Consider the following 20,600-nt stretch of genomic DNA (forward strand, 5'->3'; position numbering starts at 1 on the left):
ACGTAATTGCTTTTGTAAACAAACACGTCTATCGCCGATTAATCGTAAATTGAAACTTATTATCGCGAACAAACCATACTAAATGATAAAGGAATCATTTCTCTACCTGTTTGTGCCGTTAATTTTTTAGATTGAGCTTTAATTTGCGAGAAATTGGCGATTGACGTGTTTGTTTACAAAAGCAATTACGCCCTAATCTCAAAGTTCTCCGGACATCACTATTAAAATTCAGAACTTTTATCTGTGCAGCCTCAAGTAATGTTTTACGTTTTATTAAGTACTACAAGACTACTTTTAAAAAAAACATTCTTAAAACCTGGTCAAGACAGATTTGCCTTTATTACATCCACCAAAACCTCATTAAGGCTAGATTCTGTCTAGTTGGCCCACCCTGAAGAAGCTTCTGAAGAGTGTATTTTCGAGACACTTCAAAACTGACTTGCTGCATATGACGATAGCATTGAGAACCATTTGAAAGCCATATTTTAACGAAAATAAAAGCCATTTGGCATACATAAATCCAAATATTATAAATTAACAATATGGTTCACTTCCAGAATTCCCATATGTTTCTGAAAATACGCATAAGTAATACCCTCTCCCAATGCATACATTTGTATATTGTGTGGCAAGCACAATGATACTCTATGCCCAGGGAAGTCGTGAAAATTTCCAACCCGTAAGATTCCCTCGACCGGACCGGGAATCGAATCCGCTGCCTCCAGCTTGGTAATACCATGCCTTTACTGATTAGGCTATGAGGCCCTTAACACAGTAACAGTTACTCATTAATCAGTAACAGATGCTCATAAATGGGTAAAACTACTAATACTAGTTAAGCCACTTTTCTCCAAAATGGACCTTTTTAACTTATTAATGGGTACTTTCAAGTTAGCGTGTTGGATACCTCGTTCCCCAGCAACATGTGCAAAGGCATACAAGCCAAATGTAAGTAATGCATTTAAACGTCGGTTGTTGCTGAATTACAACACGCTCTCTCAAACTAACTATATCATCTGATAGAGCAAATTATCTCTCAGATGCTGGTGTCGGTTTGCCAGATTGAGTCTATATTCACAAAAAAACAATGTTCATAGTCATTGTTTACATTTGGTAAATAGGCCTTTTTTACATGTTTCTCTAGTTACTAGCTTTCACATTTCGTGAAAAAAACGCTTCTTATGTGCCTTTATTTTTATACAGGGGGGAATCTGCTCCCAGACACCTGAGAAGATAACTCAGGGTGTGGGGATGGGAGAAGTAGCGCTCCCGACCCTCTAAACCTTACCCTGTGCTATTGGCCCTTGCCCTCCCCGGAACCGCCCGAAAGCATTACATCATGGGAGGGGGCCGGTTGCGCTATGGCGCAACACACTAGTGGTGTGTCACAGACGTGACACTCGCTTATTGCACAGTGAGCAGCTGTGCAGGGCCTTCCACTTGTTGTTCGCTGTTAATTGTTCGCCTGAGTTCTAGAGCAGACGTGATAGCCAGCCAACTGTCCATGGCATCACAGGACAGATGTGACCGCTTACCAGCTGCGTGTGCTTAGCACTCTAAGAACCCGGTGTCACTCCTGGCTTTGCACAACGAGGGTTCGTGCAGGGCTTATCGACCTCCTGGGACGAGCTGGATGGGGCTCCAGCGTCCGTACTCTGCTGTAGTTCGTTTAGTCGCAATATCTCTCCCTTTTACAGTGGCCGGAAGTCGGACAAAACCTCAAAAATTGACTTCATTATTTTATTTTTCTTATTCTAAGAAAATCCTAAATTTTCAAGTCATTTGGTCAAAAATTGAGTCTTGGGGATTTTTTCAAAGTTGAGGTTCGTGTGATAGTTTTTCAATTTTTATTCTCTTTATTTTATGAGCTTTCTTCATGAGCTCGTTGTAAAACATTGGAAAATTTGGATAATCTGACAATACTGTAGGTGTTTTTAGCATTAGCATTAGCATCGAACAAGTTGCACAATATCGTAGGTGGTACGAATTCAAAACTATTAAGAGCAAGACGGATTTCTGTAACTGGACAGATAGTAAGTAGGAAATAAATACTATCTCCCAGATAAAGAAACATCCCGCTCCAACAGTTAAGGATTGTCCTGGCCACGTCCTTACAACTGGTAGGGATAGGAAAGGTATGTTAGTCCAACATTTACTTAAGAGAGATGCAGAGAACTCTACGACCCCTCATAAATGTCTCGGGAATTTAGGAATTATGTTAGTAGGGAAGGTAAGCCATAGGATACACCCAGTCAGTGTTGCTGGCATATGTAGATTTTTTTTTTATAAATTTGAAATTGCTGTCTGCTGGAATAAAATGAAGATATGACATGGTGAACTCACCATCTTTGTTACATTCGTAGCTGAATAATAGGAAGGAATTATGATGTGTTGAATATATTTTTTTATTGATAGAGGGGAAAACCCGCGGGAGTGAAAATAATTTAACTACCTCTTCTCCCGTAGGCACAAAACCTCTATGTCTTTTCCAGTTAAATTATAATCAGTTACAAATTTCAACAATAAAACATTTTTCAAGTGGAAGCAATAAAGTTAGCAGATTCAAGATGATGGATGACATGTACGATAGATGGCATGGCAAAACTCCCGCTGAGGTGTCTTCAAGGTTCCATCGCGATCGACATTAATCTGAAAGATACAAATTATGCTGCAACAAATTTGCTATTATTTGCATACTTCTACAATAGTGTAACTTTCAAACCAACAAGACCAAGTAGATAAATAAACTTGAAGGTTTGAGGCCTCGATCGCAGTCCTAAAATAAGGGTGTTAATTAAACTGTAATGTTCTGTAAAAATAAAATAAAATGGTCAACCGATTTCAAATTCAATTTGGTCGATGTAGTGTTATACGGTAGATGATATTGAGGAGAAATTATTTAGTTATACTGCATAAAAAAATAATAAAAATAATTACAAAAGATAACATTAGTATTAGCATTAATCAATATCACAATAAACATAATTAAAAGTATGCAAAAACTGCAATACAGTGTAACCATGATTGATGTTTTGTTTATGTGGAGTCAATGTGAGAGTATATTATGGTGATGATTTCAAAATGCTATTTATCATCTTATTTTAACGATGCTGTTGGATTTGATATTAAATAAGATTGTATGTGATGTGAGATGGATTGTAATCATGTGCAGAGAAAAAAAAATCACATAGGAAAGAAGGTGATACTTAAACATAAATATTGCTTATATTAATATGTAAGTTCCTATAGAAAATGATCTAGTACGAGATGTAACTTTGGAGCATTAAATTTGAGGCTTGTTTTTGAAGATCCAACATATAAACATGTTATTAAAGGCCCTCCTATCAAAAGTTTATCATTTGTAATTTCTGGTATTTATTATTAACTATTTTTGTTTATTCTTATGATACCTACTTAAAACACATTACAAACTAGTATAATATTTTAAAGATGAGTTTTGGGTAAGGTTAGATAAAGTTTAGAATCGATTTACACTCATATCTATTAATAAGCTTATAAGTAAGTTCCTATAGAAATGATCTAATACGAGATGTAACTTTAGTGCGTTAAATTTGAGGCTTGTTATTGAAAAAAAAAAAAAAATGAAAATCCAACATATGAACATATGATTAAAGGCCGTCCTATCAAAAGTCTATCGAAACTAATTTGTATCATTTGTAAATTCTGGTAATTATTATTAACTATTCTTATTTATGCTTATGATACCTACTTAAAACACATTACAAACTAACTAGTATAGAATTTTAAAGGTGAGTTTTGGGTAATGTTAGATGAAGTTTAGAATTGTCTAACACTCATTTCTATTAATAAGCTTATTATATAACTAATTAACATTGACATTGACAGCGTCGTTGTTTGGCAGACGAGCATTACTCTTGACATTGACATGAATAGAAGTAAATTCGGTAATCTTCGCAGCAGCCCTAACGATTGGAACCAACGTTTGACTTTTGTCCACAAAATATTAAACGTCTGCTCGAATCATCAAAGGCCGCTCCGCCGATTAACGCAACATTAATACACAAGACGAAGTCCAATCTATACCTGACGTATGCCAGACGAACCTGAATAATGGGATATACCTACTCTCTTAGTGCCCATTAGACTGATGCAAAATCCAACACTTCCGCTCCACAGCGCTCAAACGGCCCCAGATCGGGCCCTGACTAGCCCCTAAAACCGAAACCCATCCGGTAAGAGAAAGACACGGCACCAACCGTCCAAAGTCTATATGGAAATTACTATGGGAAAACCAAACATTCTGCTCATATCCATCCATCAATTCACCATATCGCTCCGCTTCAAAAACGATAACTGAGCCTGAAGCAAACTCTCTCAGCCACAACTCTGTGTAAGACCACTTTTCGATAGACTGTAAGCATCAAAAGCTATTAATGATCCAAGCAACTACCGCCCCATGATTCAACTGTCCAGCAGGCAACACTGGTGTTTCAGACGCGTAGAATAGAGCACAGCATCATGGCTACTATGTCACACTGCAGAACACAGTGTCGCCCAGAAAACAGCAGCCCCATGCCACAAGACTATCAATCCCTATATTCTGCAAAGTTATAGCTGAGAAAATTCTCTACAAGAACAGTTACAGAGCTTTTGAACAATGCAACACGGAAAAGGCCAGAAGGCAATAAACAAGAAGTCCGGATGTCCCACAGCAACCCCCATACAATCCTCCAACGGCCTGCGCCAAGCCAGCCCCCCCACTAAACGAGTCCAAATCCCGGGAGACCAATCCGGACCCGACCCGGGACCGTCCGAACACTGCGGAGCAAATATGTCAAACCCATCATGCAGAAAGAGCTGTGATCCAAAATCTTAGCGATGCACTCTCCGAAAGATAGTGAATATGCTGTTGAGTTTTATATGCTGGTGGTTAGATAGAGAGTATCCTCATTCGTCATCTGTTTCAGATTTGGGCAAATTGTATATTTCTTTGAGTTTTGTATCCAGTTTTTCTTTGTCGTCTGCCAATTCGTACCATTCCTCAACTGGTATGTTCTCAAATGAGCAATCGTATCCCACCAAGTAAAAGCAGGTCTACCTCTCTTTTTGTGTGGTAATCTATACTCCGCAGCCAGCTTGAGCAAATGATTCTCAGGTCTTCTTATAATGTGTCCCCAATACCTTAACTGAAGAATCCGGATCCACTTTGTTATCGATTTGGGACCATCTTTTGAAGACGAGTTATCCTCCACCTGACACAGTGATTTAATTTGACCGTAGATTTGCTTTTGGTACCTTCTCAAAGATTTCCTAGACCGCTTCGTAAGAACCGTGGCTTGCGAGCCATACACCATCGTCGGAGCTATTACGGTTTCATATAATAATGAACCCAACTTCTCTGATGGCTTTCTTTCCTTAAGAAAGTCTAAGATGACTTTCGAGGCAACAACAGCGTCTCTAGATCGTTTTCTTGTCGTCAGCTTCCTATTTAAGCGTTCTGTGATTGGAACTCCCAAATAATGTATGCATGATGTTGTTTTTAAAATGCGATCTCCAATTTTTAGCTCCTTTGGTGCTTCTCCAGTAGGCGTCCTTACCATGACTTGACATTTAGTTTCATTAATCTTAAGGTTTACCTCGCCTAGATTGTATTCTAGCACTGGCAACAATTTCTCTAACTCCTCTTATGACCTAGCGATAATCAAAATATCGTCCGCATATACAAGGATAATTGGGAACGTTAACCTGCCGGTCTGATTTAGTTTTAACCTTCCGTCCAGTTCATCCTCAACGGTCAAAAGAACTTCCTCCATAATCAAATCAAATATGTAGGGAGAGAGTGGACAACCCTGTTTCACTCCTCTAGACCGCAGTTTTTTGCCCATTCCACAGCACCTGTTGCTCCTCTGCATTGATGCAATTAATCACTCTATTGTCATGACCACGGCCCTTACAAATTTTAGAATTTTTCTACGGACAAAAGACCACAAGGAGGTGAGTGTTACATATTAGGTAAAAAAACAGTAAGGAGGAGAGTGATGACTAAGAATGATTTAGCCTTTGTTTGTTAAGACATTTATTTTTGGAGAGGTTTCATTCCAGAAAAAAGTGATTTGAGAGTTTTGATAAACAGTTTGAGTAGCGTTTAAACAGTCAATTACGTAATCAATTTGGGACACCAAAAAATTATTAAAATTTAACTTTTATTTCTATAAACAAACATTTATTAAACAAACTAACATTTATTCATCGCAATCTTCAACTATCAACAAATCTTGCACCTCTTTAGGCAATTCATCTGCCACTACCGTTTGCCCATGGCGATAACTTGAAACAATGGGATCGGATGCAACAAGCAATCCACAACATATATCTTTCATTGTTTGCTTGCGTGAACCTTTCCACGCGTGATGCTCTCTTAGCTGCCTAATTTCTTTATTCATTGCTTCCTGGGCTTCTTCGGACGTACGACCAATTGGAAGCAATGCGTTATTTATTATTTGATACCCATGGACAAGCAACTTATGGAGCGTTGTAAGCATATTATACCCTCCATATAAAGAAGCATAGCGTTTGGCTGTCTCTTTTTCATATTGATGGAATTTTTCTGGGTCAACGGATTCTCCAGATGAAACGGCTTGCAAAATCGTTCTCAATCGAATGATAAGATCAAGATCAATTCCAGTGATTTGAGATGAAATCTCAGCATTTTTGAAGAAACGTCTCGCGGTGTTACCTGTAGATAATAAGAACGATACGATTAGAATATTAACAGGTAAAAGGTATTAATATTGAAGAATCCTAGCGTGCAAATCAAAGAAAGCCAGTCTTATAAAATGCCATCTTACCATCGTTGCTATTTCCAAATTTAGCACGAGGCTTATCGACGTGTAATCCAAGTTGCTGGAAGAAACTTTTTTGAATTCGAGCTTTAGCATTGTTGTACTCCTCCATATGTGCAGTTTTTATCCATTTTCGGAAGCTAAGTCGGTATGCTATATGTAACAGACACTCAAATGTTCTGATCTAGCAATGTAAGCTACACATACCGTACTCCAGATTATCCGAGATGATAGCTCTGTTGAACATTTCTTCAATGTCGTTAAAATTGGAACTCGTAGCATAGCAAAGGTAGCATCTCTGAGAAGATTTTGTATTGGTGATGGCGTTAACAGTCTTTCCATCAATCATAGTTAACATAAGATCAAATGTGATTAACACCTTGATGCCTGAAATTTCTAATTCGAATGGTTCTAAATTAGAAATTTCGTCATTCATGCGCTCAAATTCTTGTTTTGTTAACTCGACAGTTTCTTTTGCAAATTTCAATGAAACAGGGCGACAGTATCGCGTAGAGGACGATCGAGGGTTATCCCAAACTACTTTCCGGTCGGTAATTAATCTTAATGGTACCACCGATGTTAAAAAAAATGTGAGCGTCGGAGCAGCTAGGATCCATAAATTTTTGCTTTTATTCGTTAAAACCAGAACTTCCATCACAGCCCCATTTTAGTAAAAGGCTGAAATCGTTGAAACCTTCACGAACTAGATTTTCAAATTTATCTTTAACAAGTACAATCAACCGAGAGCAAGTGTGGTTCAGCAATGCTTGTAATTGAATGTTACATACAGTCTCCGTAATTTCAAAGTGCTCAAGTGATGGAAAGCACTCATTTTTCGAAGAAGATATTTTTTCATAAGATGGATTAAACATTTTTAACGGGTTCGCGAATGATATTGTATCTTCTTTTTGAAAGTTTTGCGTCGACATATATTGACAAAGCATGCTCAATCGGAATGCTTGTCGTGCAGGTGCCTTTCTTTAGTAACGAAACCAATTCTGAATTTCCTTCTGCTTGCAAAGCCATTCCTGCAGCACATTTCAGTTCTTGCGGAGTAAATGATTTACGCAAAACTTCTGTTTTTCGCCGCTTGGTTCGATCACAAACGTCTTCAAAATCTTTTGAAGAACGACCACCTACATTCCGCATTGTTGAAGATGATGTTGCTTCACCAAAAACGACGAACTCTTCTAACCTAAGAAATTAAATAAAAGCAAAAATAATCAACCGTTTTACATGAAACAAACCATTGCTCATTGGTCTTCAAAAACTGATCCTTTTTTCCGATTCGCACTCTGCCATCTTCGTTGAAACTCCTTAAAAAGCTTGGAAACGATCTCATCACGACCTTCTACCGCACATCCAACATAAAGCGATACATATTGGTCGACAGCTTTGCATTTCTGCTCTACACGCACATCGCTACAATTCAGAGCACCCTCCAATACGTCTTTTCTTTTTAAGTAAACTTCTATAAAATATAAACAAATATTACTTCTAATATAACTAGAAATTTCATTGTGTGTTATCTCTTCCGTTTTTCTTAGAGCACATTTCCACTAAACCACACAAAGAGTGATTAACAATTTGAAAGTATTTGCTGGAACTCTACTTTTTATCAATATGATCACCGATCACTGATGATTGTTTATCAGCAACTCCGTTCGGTATTGCGAATGCGTATTGACATTTATTTCACTTTCGACAAGTAAAATGAGATGAGGTATCATCATTCTTTTGCTCGCTGCAGCGCGCTGTATGGTATCTCTTCGACAAGTGAGAAAAAAAAGATCAATGTATATTATAGCCCACACTCAGAGGAGTATGTATGAAAGCGTTGAAATGAGATTGGTAAGGGACAGTTCACATTTTACGTAGTTCACATTTTGAGACTATCTGATCCCATTGTAAATCGTAAAAGAAATGAATCCTTATATAACATCAACTTCAGCATTTACTTAGCTCTGAGTTCGCACCTTAAAAACGTCACGGGGTTTATGGACGGTCCCTAAGAATACCAATCAGTTTTGTCAGCTAACATGTGTGTGTAGCTGAATCGATCCATTGAATGAAAAACGTAGGTAATCGAACTTTTTTAATAATTTATATGATTTTATAGCTTTTGGACCACCCTAAGAGCAAAAAATGCACAAGTAAGTTAATTTCAATATCAATAATGATTTCAGAACCTCCCAATAACCCTTTTAATCAAAATTTCCATTCAACTAACACATCGTGATAGCTTATTATTGATTACTTTTTACTTAACCCAAAATGAGCTGATTTTCATAATTTAGAACCACCCTAATATAATAAAACCAAAATATATGAAAAGTTTCATATCAGAAATACATACATTCAGGATACCAAAATCATCTTAACCTGTGAGTTTTAGCCATTTCGGATAACATATGAGGTTTTGTCGGTTTTTTTCGGATAACATATGAGGTTTTGTCCGCCACTGTGCCTTGGGTTCGATAATTAACGTTTCCAGGGCACACCACGAGGAAGCGAACTACTTCATGCCCCTGTTATATGCCTTAAGACTGTTCGATTCCCCAAGTGTCATACGAGTGGTGAAGACACAGGCCTAATAATCGCAACGTTCATGGTTCGAGCCCAGTCTGTTTCCTTTTTAATATTTTTTAAACATCATCTATTCCTTCCAACCATCAAGTAATTTCTACCCATCCAAGCGTTTTGTTGCGAATACTTAAAATTAATTATATGATTTGAGTAGTAGCTATACTGAAGATCCAAGCGATTTTTTTTAACTAGTTCATGTATTTACTAGGCTCAGTCGTATGTGACACTTTGCGGAGCCAAAAATCAGTAATATTTGTACTTACATTTTAAACAGCAGTACAGTCAGGAATCCTTATTGCCGGGGTAACGGGGGCGTGAATAAGGAACCGCGAATAAGGATACCCACAGCTTATGGGATTTTCTCTAATGGGGGCTGTAGTGGATTATCTCATTTGTTTCAATACATAAAACTATACTGTCTTCGACAAAGTTGCTGTACTGGGTTAGACCAACAAGCCTGTGCCATTGGATTCGGGTTAAATTGAGAACTACGCCGCTAGAGGCGCTTCACTTTTATGTTACTTATGACGGGCGCTATATTATATGGATCATATTTCCAACATAGAATATTTCGTGATCCTGAACATATAGAAAGTTACTGTCTTCAGCAAAGTTGTTCAGGTGACCAAGTCCTTTCGGATGGTGGCCATATTAGTTCAGAACTCTCTCACTACGCAGCGCTAGTGTGCATGTGCAATTCCTATATACACTGTATCTCGAGAGCATGGCCATATAGAAAGTTGCTGTTTTCAGCAAAGTTGTTTAGGTGACCAAGTCCTTTCGGATGGTGGCCATATTAGTTCAGAACTCTCTCACTACGCAGCGCTAGTGTGCATGTGCAATTCCTATATACACTGTATCTCGAGAGCCTGGCCATATAGAAAGTTGCTGTTTTCAGCAAAGTTGGGTAGGTGATCAAGTCCTTTTGGATGGTGGCCATATTATTTCAGAACTCTCTCACTACGCAGCGCTAGTGTGCATGTGCAATTCCTATATACACTGTATCTCGAGAGCCTGGCCATATAGAAAGTTGCTGTTTTCAGCAAAGTTGTTTAGGTGACCAAGTCCTTTCAGATGGTGGCCATATTAGATCAGAACTCTCTCACTACGCAGCGCTAGTGTGCATGTGCAATTCCTATATACACTGTATCTCGAGAGCCTGGCCATATAGAAAGTTGCTGTTTTCAGCAAAGTTGGGCAGGTGATCAAGTCCTTTTGGATGGTGGCCATATCAGTTCAGAACTCTCTCACTACGCAGCGCTAGTGTGCATGTGCAATTCTTATATAAACTGTATCTCGAGAGCCTGGCCATATAGAAAGTTGCTGTTTTCAGCAAAGTTGTGCAGGTGAGCAAGTCCTTTCGGATGATGTTCATATTAGTTCAGAACACGCTCACGATGCGGCGCTAGTGTGCAAGTGAATTTCCTGTATAAGCTGTATCTCGAGAACCTGGCCATATAGAAGGTTACTGTCTTGAGAAAAGTTGTTCAGGTCACTAAGTCCTTTCGGATGATGGTCATATTATTTCAGAACCCTCACACTACGCGGCACTAGTGTGCACATGAACTTCCTTAATATGTTATGACTCCAAAGCTTGTCCATATAAGATGTTGCTGTGCAATGTGAGAACAGGAACCGGAAAAAGGATGACGTGTAGAGGCCGGAAATCGATGTCAGATGCCATTTTGGAATCCAAGATGGCGGCCATCGGTTCAAGAAAAACTGTCAAATACCGTACAATATGGATATTTTTGGAAAGGGAACGACGTGTAGAGGCCAGAAATCGATGCCAGACGCCATTTTGGAATCCAAGATGGTGACCATCGGGTCAAGAAAAACTGTCAAATACCCTACACTATGGGTATTTTCAGATAGGAGATGACATGTAGAGACCGGAAATCGATTTCAGATGCCATTTTGAAATTCAAGATGACGGCCATTGGTTCAATAAAAACTGTCAAATACCCTACAATATGGGTATTTCCGGACGTGTAGAGGCCGGAAACCGATGCCAGACGCCATTTTAAAAACCAAGATGGCGGCCATCGGTTTTAAGAAAAACTGTCAAATATCCTACAATGTAGGAATTTCCGAAAAGGGACGAATCGATGTCACTGCACCTACATATATTACTGTCAACGAGGTTTATTCTGTAGATATGTGCGTCTAGCGAGTAGTGGTTGGACATAGCCCAACAAATAATCGTCTATTGAAGAAACGACTTGTTGGCCATTTTATTCAACTGCATGCTTAATAGTACTTGTACTATTTTTAATAATAACTTCTGTTCAGGCTTTGTTCACACAAATCTGGAGAATTTATTCAACCACAACATTGAACTACTGGTGTTGTATAAGGTATGTCGAGAAGTTTTTATTCGACTTATATGAGTTGTAACAGAGTTATACGATAAAATTTTTGATTATTCAGCGTCTATTAGACATCACTGCTTCCTTAAAACAGTGATGCTCTGTATACGCTTGATGCTCATGTGAAGTAACGTTTAATTAGACATTATTATAGACGCATTTCGCGCCAAATCGAATCGAAGCTGGCAGCACCCTCTCAGATTTCAATAAAATTTTCTGGATGTGTAGACTTTGACTAAATAAGCACTTTTACATACTCAGTTTTTCCAAAATTTATCTAGACTAACATTTGAGAAGAGCCAAACATTTTCTGCCGATTTTTTTCAAAAAAATATTATGGAAAAATGACAACTCCAACAAAAATATGCTGTATGGATGACTTTTAGCAAATTGTCCAAGTTATCGAAAAAAATAATGGATAAAATTTAATTTGAGACCTACACTGAATAAACTCGACTTTTAAAATTTAAAGTCGATTTAAAAAAATGGCCATGTTTGATTTGGATGAAACTTTACCTCAAGATAGGTAATTATGTTTACTACCATCCGTCCATACATCGTGAGATGGGCACTTTTAAGGAAAAAAAGTTTTCTTACAAAAACTTTTTCATGTCTGAGCTGATTTTTTTAACGTACACAAAACTAAACCAGTGAAGCTCAAAATCATCTCAGAACCCAATGAAGCTCCATTTGTGATTCAATTTTGTCTAATCACCAAGTAATCATTTGGATTAATCGAGAATTCCATATGAAAAGGGCTTATATCATTAGAAAATAATATAATTAATTATATTGTCTACTACTGAGGCAAAATCCGATACACCTATAGCAACTTAGAATTCTTTGCTCAAATTATCCATAAAGAATTAGGTATGAATAAAATTTAAATTGAGATCTTCTTTCGAATCAACAACGATTTGGGAAGTCATCGTATCGCATCATAATTCTATATGCCCTTCTGTTATTTATACCTAAACCATTAACATTATATACCACCACTTCATTCTACCTATGAGCACTATAAAACTAAGGTTGATTTCATACAAGCAGCCGTCAATCTGATAACAAAAGTTGTGAAGACAAGTTGTAGTAAAATTATTATCATGGACCAAAGTAGTAAATTAAGGGTCAAAAGATTGAAATGTTGTTTAAATATAAATAATCCGAGATGCAACCGAAATACATTGCATTTTGCTTGATTCTACTGGTATACATAATGTATGTATTTGTACAATTCATGAAAATGTAAAATTAATGATCAACAGTTTAAGAATTATGTCACAAGATGCAATAATAGAAAAAAATGCTTTGTAATAATTCTACTAGAACAACTGATTGCTTTTTCCGTGCTTGCAAAAAGTGTGCTTCCAATGAACATATTGAAGAGGAACTTACTTTGCTATTAGAATCAAATGACAAACAAGATGTTGTGTTTCAACAGTGGCTGAATACTGATCGTTGTAATTTGGAAACTATAAGGCTTGTTAATGAATTTGTTCCGTATCTCATTGATAAAATTAACAAACTTATAACTCATGACTTTATTTACAAACAACAGTCATATTTTCTAAGAAATAAAACAGAATCATTAAAAGAAGGCGAAATTCTAGCAATTTGTGATTTTTCTGAAAATTATTCATTCATTATCCAAAACGCTGCTCAAGGATATCAAAAAATGATAGATTTTACTAAAAAATCGAAAGATTTTTCTAAAATTACTTTTATTTCAGATGGGGCAGCATCACAATAAAAAAATAAAAAAATAAATTTTCTAGTCTGTGTAGATTTCAGTCAAAGCAGTCAGTTTTTGCAACGTCTCATGGAAAAGGTCCCTGTAATGCCATTGGTGGCACTCTCAAGCGAATGGCAAAGAGAGCTAGTCTTGCTCGAGATTATGGAAACACCATAGCAACTCCACGAGAATTATATAACTGGGCAGTTGAACAAACAGATAAAAATATCACAAAACTACGTTTCGAGTACATATCCACTGAACAGTACATCGAAATGTCAGAAGAACTCGAAGAACTATATAACAGCACAAAGAAAATATCTGAAACACAGAAATTCCACAGTTTTGTGCCTATAACTGGTGACAAAGTAGCGGCAAAAAAGTATTCTAATTCAGAAGATGAACCAAAAATATTTAACTTGATTGAAAAAAGGAAAAAATAGCATGTATGAAAATAGGTTAAAACATTGAAAATATATAAATAAATGATATATGAAAAATCTTGTCTTTTCCCTCACATATTATCAAATTTTGCATCAGTAGTAGACAACGGAATAAAGGAATGATATTTTTTTGACAAGGTCTACATGTCCAAATAGTTTTATTGAACTCTGAGAGGGTGCTGCCAATTCCAAATACGATTTGGCGAGAAATGCATCATGAGCTCTTTTCATATGAAATTCTCGATGAACCAAAGTGAACTTAAGTGCTGATTAGACAAAATTGAATCGGTAATTGAGCTGCATAGGATTCTGAGATGATTTTGAGCTTCACTGGTTTAGTTTTGTTGGAAAATGGCAAATCAAAAAAAAAAAAATCAGTTGAGACATGAAAAAGCTTTTGTAAGAAAAACTTTTTTTCCTTAAAAGTGCCCATCTCGCGATGTATGGACGGTTGGTAGTAAACATAATTACCTATCTTGAGACAAAGTTTCATCCAAATCAATCATGGCCATTTTTTTAAAATCTATTTAAAATTTTAAAAATTATTTTTTTCCAATGTAGGTCTCAAATGAAAATTTTACCAGTAGTTTTTTCGATAACTTGGACTATTTGCTAAAAGTCATCCATACAACACATTTTTGTAGGAGTTGTCATTTTTCCATAATATTTTTTTGAAAAAAATTGGCAGAAAAAGTTTGGCCCTTCTCAAATGTTAGCCTAGATAAATTTTGGAAAAACTAAGTATGCAAAGTGGCATATTTAGTCAAGGTCCACACATCCAGAAAGTTTCATTAAAATCTGAGAGGGTGCTGCCAGCTCCGAATACGATTTGGCGCGAAATGCGTCATACATTTATTAAACGATGATTCAACTGTGGGAAAATTAACCCGAGGGACGGGGAAGGGTTTGTGTGTTTCTTATGTGTATTTTATTTCATTATATTAGAATATTAGAAAATTTATTAAATACTTATACATGTCGTTGTTGCGTTGTCATATGAGCTATCCTAGAATTAATCATATGGGCAACTCAATAGTCAATAAAAGCTTGCATGAAAATAAATACCTATCAGCACTCCCGATCGCAACTCTAGCTCCTTCAAGGCCCTGTGGGAATGATTAATTCATTCATCGTTGTTTTCAATGAGACTAATATTGCCTTTTCACATCTCCAAGTCGAAAGAAAGGATGCTCGGTTATATTTTAAACTAGATTTATGCATTCATTATCGTGAGTCATGTGATCGATGATTACTATTTAAATTAATTATGTTCTACACAAATAAAAAAAGGGTTGAGCTTGGGATTGAACTCACGACCTTTTAATTGGAAAGCGGAAACGATAACCACTACTCTACTGATTTCGCCTTGTTGTAAGACTGAATCAGTGTTGTCGAATAATGAATCTAATACGTCGTTTATAAAGTATTTACAAATCATGTAATTACAACATGGACGCATAGTGGTATAAGAGCTATTATGCTGACTGTATTCACCTTTATTCAGCAATATTGTAAAGTAATGCAATGAAATCTAATAAAGGAGCTGGAAAACATTTATTAGACGTCTAATAAAGCATGTTATTAAATCAAACAAATTACACTTATTCAGTTTTTATTAGATCGAACTTCTTGCGTTTAATTGGGAAGACATTTAACACTTTTACAGCTTTTAATAAGTAAATTAATCAGATCAGAGCAAACAGTGGAATAAATGTGCATCTATCGATCTCAATGAGCTTTTTCAGCACATAATTCGACAACTCTTTTTATTCAGCATTGTACACTGTTATACAGCATTTATTCAATAAATATGCTTATTTGTGACTCTGAATTGTTTTTTTGGGTGGTATAAGAGCTATTTTGCTGAGTGTATTCACCTTTACACAGCAATATTGTAAAGCAATGCAATGAAATCTAATAATGGCGCTATAAAAATTTTTTTTTCTTGGATTTGTTTTCCGTGCTGAGCACCAATGCTACCGACGCCAGGAAGGCAGCTCCCACACCTGGACCCTACCTATCGACCCATCAACTCATGAACCGGGGACCAACGGCTTTATTTCCCTTGTTATGCCTCAGAACATCCCGGCGGCGCTGACTGGGATTGAATCCAGGCCTGCGGGGGTGAAATGTAATCATGCTTACCACTACACCACCGGCGCCGCTAGCTATAAACATTTATAAGACGTTTAATAAAGCATTTTATTCAATCAATTGAAAACAGCCGAATTAAAGCGACAATGTATGTGCAAATTAGACTTATTCAGTTTGTTATTAGATCAAACTTCTGGTTCTGAATAAGGAAGACAGTCATCGCTTATAAAGCTTTTAATAAGGAAATTAATCATGTCAGAGCAAACGGTGGAATAAAGGCGCATCTATCGATCTCAATGAGCTTTTTTCAGCACATAATTCGAATTCCTGTTTTATTCAGCATTGTACACTGTTATACAGCATTTATTCAATGTGTATGCTTATTTGTGACTTTGAATTGTTTGTTGGGAAGTCTTGACATCACGCGAATGAAGCCCTGACTTACATCCAGAAATATTTGGAATAATGGAATGTAACCACCGCCCTGATTTGTTTTCCGTCGAACTTGTTTTCCGTGCTCCAATGCTACCGACGCACAGTGGTCTAGAACTGTGAAAAGACGGTCAAAAGTCATTATCTCATGAATCTTGCATTTTAGACTAGTGGTGTCTTCAAAAAAGTTTCTTTTGACATTGACAAATCAATGATTAATCCTCCTAGAAGTGAGATTCAAAATTTATTATTCCAAAAATTCCATATTCCGGTTCGATGGACCCGAAAGACTTCTCACCAAGCCTCAATGACGGATTTGCTACATAGGTTAATTTTAACGGGTAGGTAATATACTGAAAAAAGAAAAAAATCAATTTAATAACCATTAAAATATTTTAATGATTTTTTTTTTACAGGTGATATCCTTTTGTCCATGAGCAGACCAATGAAATATGAACTAACCCAAACATTTCCTGATGGTATGCAAAATTTGTAGCAATTAAACAAAAAAAAAATACAGAAGACTGTTTGAAATTAAACAAGGCATTTTTTTTTATTGTATTTGATATCTCGGTCTCAATCTGTACGTGGGGGCGACCCCGGCGTAGTGGTTAACATCCATACCTCTCACGCCAAAGTCACGAGTTCAAATCTCACCCCCGGACAAGTCACGAATGACCCAAGAGTGTTAAAGTGACTATAAAAAAAAAAAAAAAAAAATCTGTACGTTTATAAAAGCACACAAGATAAAGTATTACAAATACTAAACAAATACAAATTGCTATCAAATCTATAAAGTGCAGTTCAGTGTATATTCAGAAAATGTATGTATACTGATGCTTTGATCAATTTTGGACACTACTTCGAAGCAGTAGAGGTTCAAAGAATGTTGTATTTAGGAAAAAATCACTTTTAAAGGGGTTTTCCATTAAAAAAAAAAAACATCCCATTGCAGTATTTCACATATAATTCATGTTTCTGCATGTTTCTGCAATAAATATTGAATGTTTTGAAGAAAACACACTTAAATACTTCTATTCCTATTGGTTTTGTCGTGGGATGTGGTGGGAAATGGTAGTAAATCGTAATTATTTGGCTAAAAATTATATTTTTGGAGCAAAACCAATAATAATTCACTTATTTAGCGATCTAGTGTGCTATGATATTCATTAAACTTATGTGTATTATTGTTTTGAACAATTTTGTAGAACATTTTAAGCCAGTAGAAGTTTAAAGAAATTAATTATTAAGTAGAAACTTTTATAAGGAGGTTTTCCACCAAAAACGTTCCATATTTCCATAGTTCCAATAAGATGAAGACTAAACTTTCTTGATCTGATATTTTTAAACTTTGGCGAAGACACCGAACCGGAATATTGAATTTTTGGAAAAATAAATTTTGAATCTCATTTCTAGGAGGATCAATCATTGATTTGTCAATGTCAAATGAAGGGCCTTTTTATACCCAGAAAGTTTCCTGAAGACACCACTAGTCTAAAATGCAATATTCATGAGATAATGACTTTTGACCGTCTTTTCACAGTTCTAGACCACTGTGCGATGCCAGGGAGGCAGCTCTCACACCTGGACCCTACCTATCGACCCATCAACTCATGAACCGGGGACCAACCGCTTTACTTCCCTTCCGAAGGAAGACGTGATCAGAGATGTTATGCCTCAGAAAATCCCAAAGGCGCCGACTGGGATTAAACCCAGTCCTGCTGGGGTGAGAGGTAATCACGCTTACCACTACACCACCGGCGCCGCTATTGCATCCGGAAATATAGGCAACCCTGATTTTTTTTTTTGAATTTTACTTTTGTTAATGTATCCATGCCCATAGTTTTAAGTATTCCAAAAGTTTGCATTTTTATGAGCTTTTATGTAGGGGAAATGGCTGTAATGTTGACCTATGGATCTAAGATTGGGCCCATCGCTAAAAATCTGCTAATTATCAATTATATCTAGATGAACGCGTCATTAGGACGGTACTAATGGATATTTTTGGTAGCTATTGAAAATTTTGTCGATTGTTGAATTAATGTATGGGCCCAAATTAGAGGCATTACACATTCGTTTCCCTATATACTTTTTATAACACATCTTCAACTGGAAATGCTTTCGGCAACGTGGGGCTTTAGGTAGTGATGAAACGTCGCTAGAACTATTCCACAGCCGCAGGCAGTATTTGAGCTTTTTTTTTCCTCTGCTCGGGACCTAACACTACTGCGACCAGTAAATTGATCTATTGTAGTATATCCCGTGTCCTTAGTTTAGTGCATGTCGTATTACTCCATCACTATTGAGAAATGATGAAGTATTCGATTTTTTTACAGTTGCCACACTTGCATTTATCGCAAGGATCCGACTCTAATTGAAAGGTCACGCTATTTATACCCTTCGGAGTGTTGAAACACCCTCCAAAGGCGCGCCCCTTTGTCCATTGAAAATTGGTTTCCTTCGCAACAAAATTAAGGTATGACACCGATAATGACCATGCATCAGAACCCTAGTCTTAATCACTTCAAACTAGGGAACAACGAATAGAAGATTAGGAATCACATAGATGAAGACAACTAACTCATTTTTTTCCTTCTTTCAAGATCATACTCGGTAGACAAAGCCGAGTCTTGTCACTATCAACAAGGCATAAAAAGTAACAAGGACTAAGATGTGTTCCTTGGATTACTGAAAAATCCTGTTCCCCTAGTTTGAAGTAGTCAGGACTAGGAATCGGTGGTAGATCTTACATCTCGTAACGTACCACGAAAAAGTGATCTACCTACATTACGGGGCGTAGACTTAGCGTATTTGAGCTAAGTCAGGCGCACACTTTTTGCTTTTTGATTTGAAGACATACTTCAAATCTCCGCGTACATCGTACGCGGCAAAGAGTGTGCGTTTGACTTGCACTGTCGCATTAATGGCCCATCATTCCTTTTCAACTTCAACAATGTTCATACCGCCGTACTATAATGGAACTATCTAGCTACCCTCTTCTAAGACCATTCTCCAGCTAATAAATTATCACGCTAAAGCTTCATGTTAGATAGTATTTCCAACCAACTCTAATTTTTTTTATTTTTACTCAGCATAAATACCAACAAAAATACAAAAATACCATGTAGGGAAAATGGATGTAACGTCGGCCTAAATGACCCTAATTTGGGCCCATACATAAATTCTACAATAGACTAAATTTTGAATAGCTACCAAAAATATCCATTAGTACTGTCCCAATGATGCGTTCATCTAGATATAATTGATAAATAGCAGATTTTTAGCGATGGTCCCAATCTTAGATCCATAGGCCAACATTAGAGCCATTTCCCCTATATTTTGAATTAAAGGCTTTATTTTTCTCTACAACTTTGTTTCAGACGTTATTTCAAAGTAACGTTTTCGTGCTACAATATTTCAAAGACTCCATTTTTTTAAAAGTTAAAACATCCAGAAAGACCAAATTTTTGATAAAGCGTGAATGATTGTCCAAAACACACAGGTCGAGTTTTCCGATACGTTATTTGGCGTGGAATTGCTCAGCAGTGGTTGTCGGAAATTTTCCCATAGAACTGTTTTACAGTTCCAATCCAAAAAAAAGGAAAAATCCTTTGGTTTGTTTTTTCCGTCGATCTTGTTTTCCGTGCTGAGCACCAATGCTACCGATGTGCCAGGAAGGCAGCTCCCACACCTGGACCCTACCTATCGACCCATCAACTCATGAACCGGAGACCAACGGCTTTACTTCCCATCTGAAGGAAGGCGTGATCAGAGATGTTATGCCTCAGAACATCCCGGCGGCGCCGACTGGGATTGAACCCAGGCCTGCTGGGGTGAGAGGTAATCACTTTTACCACTACACCACCGGCGCCGTTTTCTCATCCACGGCATAGAACTGTTTTACAGTGTAATATGGAATAAAGCTAGAAAAAAAAATGCACATAAGGTTTGGTTTTTCCACATAAACTTGTGCCAACTCAGTTTCTTACCCAATGAGTTCATTTTTTGGTAGGCTAATAAGCACCCGTCTTGAAACTGTTTGAGCACTTTTTTTTCTTTTTCCTTGATTTGTTTTCCGTACTTATTTACCAATGCTACCGACGCCAGGAAGGCAGCGCCT

This window comes from Ochlerotatus camptorhynchus, unplaced genomic scaffold, assembly GCF_037179485.1.
Source record: "Ochlerotatus camptorhynchus isolate MF236.1 unplaced genomic scaffold, CSIRO-AGI_Acam_v1.1 ptg000105l, whole genome shotgun sequence".
Lineage (NCBI taxonomy): Eukaryota > Metazoa > Arthropoda > Insecta > Diptera > Culicidae > Ochlerotatus > Ochlerotatus camptorhynchus.